This window comes from Rattus norvegicus, chromosome 15, assembly GCF_021556685.1.
Source record: "Rattus norvegicus strain SHRSP/BbbUtx chromosome 15, alternate assembly SHRSP_T2T, whole genome shotgun sequence".
Taxonomy (NCBI): Eukaryota; Metazoa; Chordata; class Mammalia; order Rodentia; family Muridae; genus Rattus; species Rattus norvegicus.
In genome coordinates, this window is record NC_141548.1 from 78075336 (window position 1) to 78093797 (window position 18462).

The following is an 18462-nucleotide window of genomic DNA, read 5'->3' on the forward strand; positions in this document are numbered from 1 at the left end:
AATGTGGCATCCAACAGAAAACAGATATGATTACATGCGTAACTACTTCCTGCATGCACAATAATCAGAAAAAGAGGAATGGGTAACAAAGAATAGTTTTTTATTTCATATATATACCTATATAATCATATCATAAAATCAGTTCTTACATGGGATTTGACTCTTTAAAATCATATGTAATTACATTGTTAATTAAGCACAAAATTTTCTCTGAGACTTTATTTTAGTTTAAAAAATGTTTGTTATCTCACATGGTAAGTTAACTTTTCCACTGTCACTGGATATAAGCACTCCATTGTTTGTTTTAGTTTTACTTTTAAATTTTCTTCAAGGGAACCATACATTAAAATTTCATCAGCTGGCAGCAATAATTGCATGCAGTTTGCTTTGCATTCTTCACAATGCCCTTAGCAGTAGATTCTATTATAAAACTTCTTGTAAACAGTGAAGAGACTAAATCACAGAGATGTTTGTCATCATGAGCAGGATTGCAGGAGTTTAGAGCTTTAGTTTCTAACTTGGGAATGGGAAAAAAGAAATATTTTTGCCATATTACAGAATAAAATGTTTAGTTTTCCTCAGTAATAGTTCTATAGCATTGTGTCTGATTATATAATTATGGATTTAGAAATAGATTTTAATTGAAATTTGGGTGCAAGCTATTAAGTTATTCTAACATTCAATAGAACCTATAATAATCTATTGCTAACATAAACAAAAGAGACTACATCCCACTGCTAAAGATATACTGAATTATTTTAAGAAACCATGTGTTTTATACTTAGCAATGAATGAGATTTTCTTCTAAAATGAACTTAGTGCATATTACTATTCATAACTCTACTGGGATATGTTTGAAAATGTATCTTTTCCAGTATTACTAGGTATGGGAGATTTTAAATTACCCAACAGAGCAAGAACATGCTCTTTAGAGAAGCAAATGTTTGCCAGTATATTGAACTTTACCCTGTTGTTCAAAAGAATCAATTCATATTAATGTTGAAGAAACTTTTCTTTTTGGATGCATTTTTTCCTATTTTGAGATTTTTCTTATCCATAAAGTCATAAATACATTTGTAGACTATATTAAAAACTACAAAGAAATAAATTTCAAGAAATTTAGAATAACCAGGAATGAAAATTGAGAGACAGGATAACAATAGGTATTGCACATGGAAGGAAGAAATATTAGCTGGACCTAGCCCTAAATGAAAACCTTGTAAGCAATTGAGGAACACAGAGAGAGGCAGAGTGGGTTTTAGTTAGGAATGAGACTTCGAGTTGATATCCAATACCATGTGTTCAATGCTTCTCTCATATACATATATGCAACACTAAAGGGATTAAGGGGTATATACATGTAATTATCTATATAATTATAATTAGATAGATCAATGAATATATATATGCATATATATAATCATTAATATATACCCCCAAGGGAAAAGAGGTCATGAATTTTAATAGGGTGTATGGCAACATGGAAAATGTTGGAAAGAGGAAAGGGAAGGGGAGGTGATTTTTTATACTTTAATTAAAATAGAAATTAGCATGGTATTTAAATGATAAAAGCAGAACATGAGAGAATTGTTCTGAGAAGTAGAAAAAAATAAGACAATGACCAGAGGGCCAGGAGAAAGAATGAAAATAGGCAACCTCCAGAAGTAGGCAGTGGGGGGATCCTCCATAATGTACCAGAGATCTGGGAGGTGAGGAACTCTCTGGACTCAAAGGGAGGGACCTTAGTTCAAATGCTGGAGAGTGGGGAGATGGAACTTGTTAAGTCCATCTGTAGTAGAAAGAGAGGGCTTCAAGTGAAGGAATCAGTTTTCCACTCATAGTAAAAAACTCTGACACAAACTCTGTCTAAAAACCTGCAGGGACAAAAAATGGAGAAGAGACTGAGGGAAAGGAGATTCAGTGACCAGTCCAAATTGTGATCAGGCACAAAGGGAGACTCCAAGGCCTGACACTATTACTGATGCTATGGTGTGCTTACAGACACGGGGCTAACAAGACTGCCCTCCAAGAGGCACAACAAGCATCTAAAAGAAGCAGATAACACATACTTACACCCAAACAATGAACAGAAGCCAGGGACTGCAGTAATTGAGTTAAGGAAAAACTAGAAGAAGCTGAGGAGGAGGACGACCCCATATGATGACCAGCAGCCTCAACTAACCTGGACTCCCAAGATCTCTCAAACACTGAGCTACCAACCAGGCAGCATACACTAGGTGATATGAAGCTGCAGACACATATACAGCAAATGATTGCATGGTCTGGCCTCAGTGAGAGAAGATGACACTTAACCCTGGAGAGACTTGAGGCCCCAAGGAGTGGGGAGCTCTGGTGGAGTAGAGAGATAAATAAGGAAAGAGATAAGTACTGGAGTGTAAAAAAAGATTAAATAATACTAATAATAAAGAAAAAGAAAACAATGAAGCAGATTACAAATTTAAAAGAGTTTAATGCTATTTTAATAAAACATCAGTATGAGTCTGTAAGAACAAACTAAGTAAAATCCTGTCAGGAAGAAAATTCTGCAGATTCTCACTCTGAGGAAGGTATGGGACAAGTGAGATGTGGCTATAAACTGCAAGATAAGTCAAAGATCACCACGCTCACATTTCATATACTGTAAGAATGAGAAGAGAAAAGAAAAACATGGGTTTATGTCATTTAATATTATAAAAAATAACTATGATTGCACTACATTTATTTTTTCTTCTTGAGATTATTGAATAATTATTTATTTTTCTTCCTTTTCATTCCTCCTAAACCTCCTATTTTCCCATTCCCTGTTCTTATCATAATCTTTTTTTCATTTTATTACTAATTATTATTGCATACACATACATATATCACACATTATATATAGAACATATATGTGCATATATGTACACTAGATATGTATGTATGTGTATATATGTAGATGTATATATATAATACAGACTGAACAAATTACACATATACAAATATATTTTTACACAGACTAAACAAATTATATTTAAAATAATATATGAATATAAAACTATAATAATATATTTTAAACTATGTATAATATATGAATATATATATTCCTAACTATAATTTGTTCAGTCTATAAAATGTTACTTGTATATATATTTTCAGAGCATACAATTTGGCCCTGGACAATTAGTGTTGGGCTCAGTTTGGTTAGTGCTAATGCAGTCTTCATTGGTCTTCTTAGTTCAGTCATTAATAAAATGTGTTTGATCTTTACAAGAAAATAATGCCTGAACCTCAGTGTTTAAAGGAGGACAGTTTACAAGGCCAATAATATAGTGTCTGAATTGCCCTCACAGTTCGGTGGACTGAAAACTAAGGTGCTCGTGATTGCGAGGCAGATATTTTATCATCTTCCATTTCTTAAGTAACAAAATAATGTTTTTAATTTAAAAGGTTTGTACAATATATTTGCTCATATCCATTTTACACTCAGTCCACTCAGACTTACTGTAGCCCCAACAATTATTTTCACAGCATATTTTTATCTTATTATTAATTTCATGTAAGTTTTTAAATAGACAATAAGTCCAGTTAATGCTGTCTTAAAAGTCATGTGTTCTTGCATTAGCAAACTGTCACTAGTTATCCCACAAAAAATAAATACTTCTTCCTCCCTCAACAGACACTAAATACTATTTGTTCCTCATCTGGACATGGGACACTAGAAACATCTACCTCTTTTTTACAGGAAATTTTAATGCTTGGTGTTATATAAGTTATAACAGTTACAACTGTTGGAAGTATATATATTTAACAACTGTGTCATATTCGTAAGTCAGTATTTTACAGCAGATCTCTCTATTCTCTAGCCCTTACATTAGTTCTTTCCCTTCCTCTATGATGTTTTATAAGACCTGGATGAGGGGTGATATGCTTGTTTCATCAACAATGAAATAGAATCACTTATTCCCAGCCTGTTGAGCAGTTTCAAAGTTAAAATTAGCAACTATAACTCTGCCCTAAGAAGCTTCTGTGAAGAAGACTGAATAGCACGATTTGATATAAATTCACACACACACACACACACACACACACACACACACAGATACTTAGATGGTACTTTGGTAACCTGACCATCAGGCCAAACATCAATAGGCTATCCAAAGGATCAATGGCTTCTTTATTGTTGAATTGTGACTATCAATAAAATTTTTAAAATAATGTTTATATATAAATTGCTAATATGTAGCCTTCTTTTGTATATTCTGACCTGTGATCTGGATGAACAGATTCATTAGCACTAGAAGATTTTTATTACTTCTGAAAGTATGCATATAATAAGTAGTTTATTTCATTCTTTCTAGCCATCATGCTATTTATTTATCATTTGTGTGGGTTTTACTTTTCTGGAAACTGTTCAGTATACAAATCATGGTTTTTTATTGTTTTTTCTTTACTATCTTAGGAAACATCTTTTCAATATTGTAAGCCTCAGAACAGAATGGGGATGACATTAGCCAAAATAACCAACTGCAGGGAGATAGAACTTGAAGAGTCCACCCCCAGTGGAGGGCCACATATCTAAAAATATTTAACCTAGAATTGTCCCTGACTAAATGAAATGCAGGGACAAAAATGGAGCAGAAGCTGTAGGAAAGACCAGCCACAGACTGCCCCACTCTGTGATCCAGTCCATCTGCAGGAAGCAAAGAACTTTCTAATAGACAGCAATAAGCTGAAATATGATGTAATAACCTAAAGCAAAAACAAACACATAAGAATTTGATAAAAACCAAACAAGAAACAGAGACCTACTCCTTTGAGGAGGCAAGGATCCCACAAAAATACTGAACTGGATCCCGTTAATAATATATGCAGTGAACCTGATAGTGCAGACCTATACAAGCCCTATGCATTTGTCTCATTACCTGTGACTTTATATGGGCTTTAATCATGTTAATTTCAAGTGCTAGAAAATAGGGCGAAGGTTCTATGTGGGCACCAGCTCAGCATGTCCATGTTCAATGAGTTTTGTGGGGACTTTCTTTAAAAATGGGCCTCTCTCTCAGTTTGAGAACAACTTATTACCAGCATCCTGGGTTATTTAGGGATCCCGATGGAAACGATTTGGCCTAAAAATAAATTATATGTAATATGATCCTAGTACTGGAAGCTTTATTTCATGAAAATAGATGGGCAGGTTTAATTTCAATTGCATATATCTACATCCATCTGTCTCCTTATCTCAATCTCTATATCTTTATGTGTAATTTTATATGTAATATATCTACATCTACATCGACACCTATGCCTATACCTATACCTACCTTTAACTCTAACTCTATCTCTGTCATCTATATCTATATCTATATCTATATCTAATCTCTCTCTCAATCTCTCTCTGTCTCTCTGTCTCTCTATCTCTCTCTCTGTCTCTGTCTGTCTCTGTCTGTCTCTGTCTCTGTCTGTCTGTCTGTCTGTCTGTCTGTCTCTCTCTCTCTCTCTCTCTCTCTCTATATATATATATATATATATATATATATATATATATATATATATATAACAGAAAGGGAAGAATATCTTTGAACTCACTGGCATAGAAAAAAGATGGTCTGAATAAAACAATGTTACCACCCACACAGATATCAAGAGTTAATAAATAAAGCTTCATGAAAATGATAAGCTTCTGCAATGTAAAGGTCATGTCATTAAGACAAAGTAACAGCCTACAAAATAGGAGAAATTTTGTAACAACTACACATTTGATAGAAGGTTGCTACCCAAATATATGGAGAACTTGTAAAAGTAGATATCAAGAAATCAACTCACCAAATTAGAAAACGGGGTATGAGATAAAAATGCAGAATTCTCAAAAAAGGGCAAACTCAAATGAGTTAAGAAACGGTTGGAAAAATAGTCCACATCCTTAATCATCAGGGATGAACAAATCAAAGATGACTTTGTGATTTCATCTTTCATCCTTTATAATGGCTAAGACCAAAAACACATGAGACAACTCACACATGTGAGAAAGTAGATAGGAAAAACATTCATTGCTGGATCCCTGTGTGTGTGTGTGTGTGTGTGTGTGTGTGTGTGTGTGTGTGTGTGTGTGTGTCTGTATGCACCTGTATGTACGTAGGATGACAAATAGTAAAAAGGGGGTCAAGGACTTTACAGAGTGCAGGGAGAGGCATATAGGAAGGTTCGGAGGAAAGAAAAATAAGAAATGTAACTATAATGTTACAAAAGGTTAGAAAAATAACTAGCTATGGTGGTGCTTGGTGTGAATCTCAGCCTCAGGGAGAACTAAGGCAACTGGATCTCTCTTAGTCTGAAGCCAGTTTACTGTGCATAGTGTATTGGAGCACAGCGTCAGGACTATGGAATGAAATCGTGCTTCAACACTACAACCATCACAAAGGACATCTTATTATTTGACTAACCATTTCAGAAAATCTAAATGGAGAAATGATGGATCATGTACCAAGAAGGAATATTTCATAAACCCATAAGAACTTCTAACTTTCTAACTAAATACAACCCATGAGTTTAATTACTAAGGTTTAGGTTTGTGTGTGTGTGTGTGTGTGTGTGTGTGTGTGTGAGTTCATATATGTGTATATGCATAAAAGTTTTGTGTGTGTTCATATATGTGTATATGCATAAAAGTTTTGCTGTGTATCACACATGAAAATTTGTCTCATTGTGAAATTACCTTTCCTATTTGGAATTTTGGAGTACTTTTATTTGTTCAAAATCTTAAATATGATGAGAACCATGATGTGTCAAATTATAAATATTAATGTATAATTATTCCCATTTCCTTACTTTTCTTTCATGATTATTTCCAAATAAAAACAAATGTTTTTCTTGTAGCATTTAATTAAATAATTTCACTTCATATTTTTCTAGTAGTTCTGAACTCAACAAACTATGTTTCAATTTTAAGGTCAACACTTTAGGTCTGTTTACCATGTGAAATGCTCTCAGGATTATGCTAATTAGAAAATCTGCTCTACTCAAAACTTGCAAGTTTTCGAGGGTCCATGTTATGATATACTCTAAATGAGTACAAATCTGTTTTTATTAATTTGGTAGCTATACAAGTAAAGCCTTCACTATTTAATTAATAGAAAAATAGATACCATACTGCAAAATGTTTTACAACATAAACACTGATATTAGTTTATTTTATTATGCATGACTTCATGTCATAATATATGAAAGCACGATAATTTTTAAAATAATCATAAATATCTGTCTTTATTTTTATTTTTACTAATATTTTATATTATGATAAACAACTTACAAAAGTATGTTCAGATGTGATATTATCTGTCTTTATATATTAGTTACAGTTTAATAGAATACAGGGAAGTATCATGCTTATTCTGTTTACATTAAAGCTATATTAATTTAAACAAAAATCCCAAGTGAAATTTTATAAAATAACCAAAGAAAGAAATTAACCTACTGTGTGATTTTTGTATTTTTCTATATTTTGAAAGGTGTATAAGTTTTTTTTTTCTCAGAATTGAATTCACCACTATTCAAGGAAAATACAGTGAGTAACTTTTGTAAAACAAAACATCAGATTACAAGCAAGTCAGTACAGAGCTGGCTATAATTCTTTACAATGGATTTCAAAACTACAATATATTTTAATTTAACAATATTTATTTTATGTGCATGTATCAGAGCGCTGTGAGTATTTCTACATATCTACATGTGTCCATAAAAGCCACAGGCAATGAATGGTATAGGTTATGGGCAGCCGGTGGTATAAGCAGTTGGAAATGGCTAGACATGTGATTAGGAACAAAACTGAGGTCTTCTAAAGAGAGGAGCAAACACACTTAAGTGTAGAGCCATTTCTTCATACCCCATTTTTAAAGATTTATTGAAAATGTCTGCTTCGATAAAATATAGCATAAATATTTCAAATTTATAAAATTATATCATTAGACATGTGAAATTCAACAATGAGGTGCTACTTTAATATCTGGATACATATTTCATATAGTTCTAATATTATATGAGGGTTTTTGTGTATTACTATCTCATATACTAATAAATAAAACTACAGAATTATAAATACACTGATGTCTCCTTGGCTTATGCAGCATTTAATATTCAGGCTACTAATTATCCAGGAAAATTAATTATATCCTCCAACTGTGGTGTGTAGTTTTGTTTACACTCTTCCATGTTCCTGGCTTGACACACCCCTGCATCCGCCAAGGAGCCACCCCAATCCATAGATCAAACAGGCAAACGTGTGTTTATTGTTAAGATGCTTTTAGGCTAGTACCTGGGCATTTCTAAGCCTCCTGCAGCTAGCATGCCTTTATCTTCCCTCCCAGATCAACACCTCTAAATCTTCCCTCAGCTAAATTGTGTTTCTAACCTCTTGCCCAATACCCCACGCTGTCAGGAAGCAGCCAATGGCCATTCCACCCAAGATCTCACATGGCTGGTAAGCACTGGGAATCTCCTTTCCCACTCTGTGTCTCCTTACTTGTCTGCTAGAACCTGGAAATCCTGCCTCTTCTGCCCAGCCATCAGCTGCCAACATCTTCACTGATTGATAAAAATCAATTGGGGAACAGGACCTTCAGTGTTCACATGCAGATTATAGGTCAATTCATCAGAACCACCTGCTACATCAAATCACTCTCTGAAATGGCTTACACTATCTAATAGACAACGAGTTATAAGACACTAGTATTTACACCCGTGCAATCAGTATTGTGAATTTATTCAAAATTGTACATGTTAATGTATATTTTCTAAAAGGAATATTTAATGCAACGGAGAGTATAGTGTGTTCTCCACATTAAGTAGGATCTTCCAAACAGAAATTGAAATCATTTATTCTCTATGCCTTAGTAGCTAATTATTAAAATCTACAGATACCTCAAACTAATCCTTTTTTTAAATTTTGTTTTATTAACTTGAGTATTTCTTATTTACATTTCGAATGTTATTCCCTTTCCCGATTTCTGGGCCAACATCCCCATAACCCCTCCCCCTCCCCTTCTTTATGGGTGTTCCCCTCCCCATCCTCCCCCCATTGCCTTCCTCCCCCCAACAATCACGTTCACAGGGGGTTCATCTTAGAAGGACCAAGGGCTTCCCCTTCCACTGGTGCTCTTACTAGGCTCTGACCTATGAGGTCAGAGTCCAGGGTCAGTCCATGTATAGTCTTTGGGTAGTGGCTTAGTCCCTGGAAGCTCTGGTTGCTTGGCATTGTTGTTCATATGGGGTCTCTAGCCCCTTCAAGCTCTTCCAGTTCTTTCTCTGATTCCTTCAACGGGGGTCCTGTTCTCAGTTCAGTGGCTTGCTGCTGGCATTCGCCTCTGTATTTACTGTATTCTGGCTGTGTCTCTCAGGAGAGATCTACATCCGGCTCCTGTCGGCCTGCACTTCTTTGCTTCATCCATCTTGTCTAATTGGGTGGCTGTATATGGATGGGCCACATGTGGGGCAGGCTCTGAATGGGTGTTCCTTCTGTCTCTGTTTTATTCTTTGCCTCTCTATTCCCTGCCAAGGGTATTCTTGTTCCCCTTTTAAAGAAGGAGTGAAGCATTCACATTTTGATCATCCATCTTGAGTTTCATGTGTTCTATGCATCTAGGGTAATTCAAGCATTTGGGCTAATAGCCACTTATCAAAGAGTGCATACCATATGTGTTTGATGAAACACTTACCTTGCCAAATTCGAATCATTACATCATTAAATATAAAGCAATTAGGGATCTAAATGATTAACTTTACATGATATCATTAAAAGATTTAAATAGTTTAAAAACTGAGATTTACAAAAGTATTCAATTAAATAATTTTGTTACATCATAGATTTATACCAGAACATCTTATAAGTTTTTATAATTAATTTGCTATGTAATAAAGTTTGTTCATGTATTTTGTTGTAGTTTGTATATCAAACAATGAGAAATTGCCTGATGTACTTAAGACATTAAATATCGGTGTACCACAGTTGGAACTGTTAATGTTTTATTGCATCTATGTACCCGTGAGGGAATGGCAAGGTCAGAAGGCCATTTACTAGAATGAGTTCTTTGCCTTTCTTATGTAGATCTTCATGATCAAATGCCTGTTGTCAGGCTTGGAAGCCACTGTTTCTGTCAGATGAGTCATCTCTCCAGACCTATAAAACATATTTTAAACCCTCTAAATGTTCCAAACTATTGACAAATGTAAACTTCTCATTTTACAATGGCTGTGGACTTTTGTTGTTTATTAATATGACAAAAAGACACTGAAATAAAATGTATAGTGTAACTTAAAGAGGATAAAGGACAAATGTTCTATGCATGAATTTATGTTTTATGATGTTCCTCACTGACATTCGATGTAAAATCAACACTTAGCACACAAATTGAAGGTCAAGAATAATAAGTAATTTCATGCCAATAGAAAATATTTTTTGAGCAAGAATAGCCCATCTTCTGAGAAAATGTTAGCTGTTTAAACAATTTTGATGCCCAATTTAACCACAGATTACAATACAATAAACAGGTTAGGTAAAAATATGCTAAGTAGTATAAGAAGCTGATTTAATCATGGAGGAAAAAATTCAGTGAACAATCCGTCTAATAGAATGCAATTTGTTTTAGAACATAATAATGGGTATTGCATCCAAGAATGTTTTAAAATAAGAATCTAAAGGAAAGATTGGAAATTTCTAAGATGTTAGATGACCAAAGTTAGAAAAAAAAAACACTCTGCGAATGTAAAGTAGTATTTCAGCTCAAGAGTAGGTGAAGAGTGAAATCTTGTTAAATAATGTATTATTTACAAAAAGAAGAAAGAAAGAAAGAGAAGAGAAAAGGAAAGAAAAGAAAAGAAAAGAAAAGTTATTGACAAGGCAGCATTTCAAATGTTAAGAGTTGGTGAGCAGAATGACTGCAAAAAGAAATGGTGTGAATAAAGTCACATTCCCCCCACTCGCACCCTAGATTATCCTCTAGTACATAGCAAGGAAATTGTGTTTTAAGATTTGATGGGAGGAAATACAGGGACAAAGAGTAGAACAGGAACTGAAGGAAAGGCCATCCAGAGACTGCCCCAACTGTGGATCCATCCCATATGCAGCCACTACCAAACCTACTATTGCTGATGCCAAGAAGTGTTTGCTGACAGGAGCCTGATATGGATGTCTCCTGAGAGGCTCTACCTGAGCCTTATTGATACAAATGAGGATATTTGCAGCCAAACATAGTACTGAGCATGGGTATCCTGAGTATGGAGGAGAGAGAAAAGACTGAAGTAGCTGAAGGGGTTTGCAATCCATAGGAAGAAAGACATTACCAACCAATCAGATCCCCCGAGCTCCTGAGGACTAACCAACCAACCAAAGAGTATCCGTGGTTCCAGCCACATATGTAGCAGAGGATAGGATTGTCTGGCATCAACAGGAATACAGGCCCTGGATCCTGCAAAGGTACATTCCCCAGTGTAGGGGAATGCCATGGTGTTGAGTTGGTAGTGGGTGTGCGGGAGTGGGAACATCTTCATAGAAGCAGGGTAGGGGGATGGGATGGGGGAAAAGAGCATAAACTTTGAAATGTAAATACATAAATTACTCACTACAAAAATAAACTTAAAAATTATTTGATTCTGTATTTTTGGTTTATAATCACACACTTCTTAATTCCCTCTCCTCATTTCGAACCCTCCCACTATCATTTAACATATTTAAATAAAAATATATTTTTTAAAAATATGAGGAATACTTAATTCTTATATGTTTACATTACTTTCACAATATTATTCACATCATACTTTTGTGTTCGTTAATATAAAAATGTACTTCTGTGTATATCAGAAATTAACAATTCAAGATGACAGTAAGTAGATAAAACTATCATCTATTAGGAGATGAAAATACAGATAGAAAAGAACATAGGCATGAAATCAAGTTAACACAGGAACAATATTTACTATTCTAAGCAACACAACTGATAGAGTGACTAGTATTGACCACGAAAAGGTACTGGGATGGAGAGTAAGCTCTGATGTTACAGATGAGGTATGCAGGGGACAACGGTCTGCAGTCCATCTGAATGCATTCAGTTTCCATGATAAAAAAGGCACATTTCTGGGAAAAAAAATCAAGCTGAAAGATAAATATGCTGCATAGATTAACATTTCTGAACTATAATTCTAAATTATAATAATTAATAACATAAATAATAATAATAAATAATTCTAACATAAAATATGAATAGTCTTTTTATGTTTTATCACATTTATTTACTTATTAGCAGAAATAAAATCTTCTCTCATATAATGTATCAGATTACTAGGAAGAATGCCAAAACCTGATAGTAAGGCATATCACTGACTGTGAGGCATAATTTGGATAGGGTGAAAAATATTCAATCGTATCTGAAGAGAATGAGTTAAAAAATAAGAATATAATAGTTAAAAATTATTCTAAAAACACAATATAAATAAAGGCATTTATAAAAGTAATATGTAGCTGTTATAAAATTATATTTGATAAGATTCTGTGTACATACTAACTAAATAACACCTAGGGATCCTATGGGTGCTTCATATGCAAATGAAAGGCACGTTGGGTGCAAAGAAAAAATAAATTATATATTTATATATATAAAACTTTATTAAATTTCCTTTTGTGAGTCTAACATCTTACAAATTTATATGATTTCCTCTTTACTTTGACATTTATCCTTTCATTTAGAAAATATTCCAATCATAATGAATTTAGCCTTTTAATTAACACAAAGCATCATTTTTAATCTTGATGTCCTTGTCAACGCAATACAACATTGCCAAACTCCAGCTGTGGCCCATAATGCTTTCCTTGAAGTGTCGTTCATTGTATTAGAAACTCAAAACTTAGGCAAGCTTACTAGACTATTCATGAAACATGTAAGGTGCCAAACCTTTATTATAGGAACATAGTGTAATATACAAGAGAATTCCCTTAAAAATTACATGAAGAAGCAAAGTTTTTTTGTCTTGAAATTGCCTGCTCTGTAGATTGGAACACCTCACAGCTGATATAAATGAACCTTTTCATGGCAGTAGATGAGACAAATATTACTTTATCAATAAAGTACACACCGCACACAAAAGAGGTTTGGAAATATTCCACACAGGTTTACTTGATATTCTTAAGCATTTAAAAAGCATCAAAAGTTAAACAACGAAGTCACAATCCTTTATAGTAACTCAGATATTTTATTATAACCATGAATACTATATAGGTAGTGAAACTTAAAGCTGAATTACTGATGGATATAAATCAAGAGATTTTAAATAAAAGCGTGATCATTGATCTCGATTGCACATGCTTTCACTTGAAGCTAGTAAAATTAAGGAAGTAAAACCATTGCCAAACAAAGTAACAAGCAAAAAGTCTAAAATACTTTTCTAGACCTTAATATATTTGTCAAGGTTACTTATAATGTTTTAGAGTAAGTTTGGCTAAATAGCAAAAGGAATTTCCTTTCAGTGCCTTTAGAAATTACAGATCCTTAGAAAGAATTTTATTGCACTTTCCCATTTTCAGTGAAATGTAAGGAAACTGAAAACAAAGTGGTTACCACTTTGCTAAAGCTACAAGCCTCATGGATTCGGGAGAGAAATGTGGGATTCGGGGATCATTTTGCTAACAGAATTTTCGAATATGCACATCTTTGCTTACTGGGATTAACTCTTTCGTGGTAAATTTTTAAAAGTAATATCAAATCAACTTGCAGAGTTAAGGGAAATAAAAATTACATGAGAAATGATCTGGGCACAGAGATAAGCATGAAAACAGCCACAGACCCCCCTTCATTCACAGCAAACCTGGTTTAAACAAATAAATTACCAAAATCCATTATGATAGCATAAATGAGTAATTCAATTCAAATTTGCACAGAATGAAAAACTATACCTAGTTTTCATTAGTAGTAGATAATTCTCAGTTTGAAGACATAGCCCATATGTTTTAGAAACAGCTCCCAAGGACCCTAGTTAGATTTTCAGCATTCACATGGTGGCTTATAAACATTTGTAACTTCATTTCAAGTGATTTATCATAATTTTTTCTGGTCTGGGCAAACACTGCATTTGTGTGTTCAGTTACACTCATTAAGGTATAACATTCATACACATAAAGTAAAAATAAGTAATTATTAGGTTAAAAATATTCAGCTTCAAGTTTAAAATGTGTGGAAGGAGCAAAATTAGTGATAGAAGTATATAGTTACCAAAGTGGATGGGATATAATACAGACATTCATGAAAGAGGAGAAGATAACGTTTGTAGGGAGAGCTTTAGAGTTTCATACACAAGTGTCTGTCTGTAAAACATAAGCTCACTAGTGCACTAAGATTTCTGTACTCTCTCACATATAAAGTTTTGCTTAAAAATAACCCTATGGTATTTCAACTCATTTATGGTTTCAATGGCTTATTTATTTTAATATTTCTATGTGTTTAAATGATATCCTAAAGTCTGGAGACAAAAAAAGTTAAGACAAAGAATAAGGAAAAAAACTCTGACCATTCTATTATGTAAAAACAAACAAGCAAAAACCCTGGTTAATTTGTGTCAATAAGTGAATGTTTTTACATCACCGACCTATGTTTTATAGAAATAGCCAACCTTATAAATAAAATTTAGTTTTGCCTCAGTAGAGTTTGTTAGAGTCGTGACAGAAAAAAACTGATATGTATACTGAATACTTAATTTCCAAATCAACTTGTTTTACATTGTAAACTGAAGAAGGCAAACTGAGAGGGGAGAAAGAGAGAAGGAGTGAGGGTGAGAATTAAGAGTAGAAGAGGGCCTATAAAAGTCTGAATCTTATGGAGTACTCAAGCAGAAAGAAGTGTGTTGTTGTAAAAATATAAAAATAAAAAAGTATTGTTGTCTTTTACCCTGCTGGGTCCTGCACCACGGTGACCCAAGATATCTGCTAGATGTCTTGGTGGAAACACAGCCCAACTCCTCGGCGGCCCAGTGTCTCCTGACGCTTCACACTTTCCTACACTCAAACCGTCACGTAAAAGAACACACAACACAATAATCTTTGACCCAATTGGTAAGATATAATTGCGCACCTAAACATATAAAGCCCAGAACCATCCATCCCTTAGGAACATTAATAACAACCTGTAAATACACAGAGCGGAATTTTAATGTCAGCCTCCATAGTCCTGCCAAGGCTTCTCTCTCTCTCTCTCTCTCTCTCTCTCTCTCTCTCTCTCTCTCTCTCTCTCTCTCTCTCCCTCCCTCCCTCCCTCCCTCTCTCTCTCTCGCCCTCTCCCTCTCCCTCTCCCTCTCCCTCTCTCTCTCCTGTCTCCTCCTTTCTGTTCTAGTCTCTTCCTCTTCCTTCAAACTTCTTTCCTGCCCATCCTTCCTTCTCGTCCAATGACAGGCCTCCTTCTATCCTGTACCTGCCCCTCACCTGTACTTTACAGATTTAATGGGGAGAAGGTTCTGAAGTCACCTGAGTCCTGAGTACTCCACTAGGTAGCTGTCCTTGGGGCAGTGGAATTAGCATCAAAATACAGATAACTTCAGGGCAAACCACAACAAAGTGGACACATGCTCCCATCATAAACCAAAAGCTGTCTCCAGTTCCTAACTACTTGCAATAAAACAGTTTCCCCCCCCCCTCAAGGGAATTTTATTGGAGAAACAAACTACTCTTGTTTGTTTGTTTGTTTAATTACATCCTAAATGTTGCTCTCACTCTCAGTCTTCCCTTCCAGAGTTTGTCACTTTATGCCCCTCTCCCATTGCCTCTGAAAGGCTGTTTCCACCCATCCCCACAACTAAAACACTACCCGAAAACCTTGGACATCCAAATCCCCTGGGGCATCAATTCTCTACAAGATTAGGTGCATCCCAGATATTTACACCAAAACAATGAACGAAGCTTGTGACCCCTGTGGTTGAAGTAGGGAAAAGCTGGAAGAAGCTGAGGAGGAGGGTGACCCTGTAGAAGGACCAGCAGTCTCAATTAACCTGGATCCCTGAGATCTCTCAGACACTGGACCACCAATCAGGCAGTATACACCAGTTGATATGAAGCCCTCTTCACATATAAAAGAGGACTACTTGGTCTGTGTTTAGACAGAGAAGATGCAACTAACCCTCAAGAGACTAGAGGCCCCAGGAAGTTTAGAGGTCTGGTGGTGTGGGGGATGTGGTGTGGTGACATTCTCCCAGATTTCTTTCAAAAGAGAAATGGATACAGAAAATGTGGCACATTTACACAATGAGGTACTCCTCAGCATTAAAAACAATGACTTCTACCCAACGACTATACATGGACTGACTCAAGGCTCCACCTGCAAATGTATCGGAGGATGGCCTTGTTGGGCACCAATGGAAGGAGAAGCCCTTGGTCCTGCCATGGTTGGACAGCAGTGCAGGGGAATGTCGGGGGTGAGGGCAGGAAGGGGGGAGGGTGGAGAAAGGAACACCCTTATAGAAGAAGAGGAGGGGGATGGAATAGGGGGTTAATGTCCCAGAAACTGGTAAAGGAAATAACATTTGAAGTGTAAATTTAAAAAATTCAATAAAAGAAAAAAAACAAACAAAACAACAACAAAACAATGACTTCATGAAATTGTTATGCAAATAGATGTAACTAGAAAATATCATCCTGAGTAAGGTAACCCAATCACAAAAGAACACACATAATATGTTCTTACTGATAATAGGATTTTAGCCCAAAAGCTCAGAATACCCAATATAATTTACAGACACTAGAAGAAGAAAGACCAAAGTGTGGATGCTCCTCAGAAGGCGGAACAAAATACTCACAGGAGGAAGTAAGGAGATAAAGTGTGGAGCAGAGACTGAAGGAAAGGCCATGCAGAGACTGCCACACCTGGGGATCCATCCCACATACAGACACCAAACCCAGGCACTATTGGAGATGCCAAGAGGTGCACGCTGACGGGAGCCTCATATAGCTGTCTCCTGGAGAGAGCAGAGCCTAACAAATACAGAGGCAGATGCTTGCAGCCAACCATTGGCCTGAGAAGGGGATCTGGAATGGAGGAGTTAGAGAAAGGACTGAGGTAATTGAGGGAGTTTGCAACCCCATAGGAAGAACAACAATATCAACCAACCAGACACTCCAAATCTCCTGGGTACTAAACCACTAACCAAAGAATATACATGGATTGACCCATGTCTTCAGCTGCATATGCAGCAGAGGATGCGTCTTCTTAGACATCAATGAGAGGAGAAGCCCTTGGTTCTGTGAAGGCTGGATACCCCAGTGTACAGGAATGGCAGGGCAGGGAGGAGGTAGGAAGTGGGTGGGTGGGTGGGTAAAGACTTTCACTGAAGCAGTGCGTGGCATGCTGGGATGGCGGTTTCTGGAGGGGAAACCAGAAAAGGGGATAACATGTGAAATGTAAATAAATAAAATATCCAATAAAAGTAAACGAAAAAAAAATACTACGCTAGATGTCCAGCAATGGATGGCAAGCAGAAAATTAACTAAATTTCTTCACTGGAAGTTTTTGTTTCATAATGTCATATCAGGATTCCTCCCTCCTTCTCTCCCTCCCTTCCTCCTTCTTTCCTACTCCTTTCTTCCCCATCCCTCCCTTCCTTTCTTCAATTCCTTCTTTCCTTCTTTCTTACTTTTTAAATTTTTCTCTTATTTCCTTGTATTATAAGGAATTATATATATAATTATATATATAATATTATAATATATTACATACTTCTTTATATTGTGAGAACAAGTGACTCTCTGAGTCTGCGTCTATTTGGGGGATACTCTTTCTTTTTTATTGGCTATTTTATTTATTTACATTTCAAATGTTATCCCCCTTCACAGTTTTACCTCCAGAAACCACAAATTCCTTTTCCCCTTCCCCTCCTCCTGCTTCTGTGAGGGTGCTCCCCAACTCAATGCACTTGCTGACAGGAGCTAACTCTTCCAGAGCCTGACCAATACAGATGCAGGTGTACACAGCCAACCATCATACTGAGCACAGGGACCCCAATGGAGCAGTTAGGGGAAGGACTGATAGGAAGAGCAATATCAACCAACCAGATCCCCCAAATGTCCCAGATACTTTACCTTTGGTTTGTTTGTTCTTTTCTGATGTATTAGCTTTTGCTTTATTATATTATTTTATCATTTTATTATCCATTAAATTCTTGTTTGATATTTAATTAGATATCAAATTATATATATTAGATTAGATTAGATTAGATTAGATTAGAAATTTAAATGCTATAAAGGGTTTCTGAAAGTGTGTATACAACCATGGAACATTTTAAACATGAGTTATTATAAATCATTAAATGTAAAATTTTCATATAAAATGATTGTACAACTATTTTCTAAAATTCATTAGGGAGGTGAAATAGCATTCAAATACTAGGAAATCAATAGAAATAACAATAATCTTTTAAAAAATAAAGGTCATTGGGTTTGGATCAATGGCTCAGTGGTAATGAACA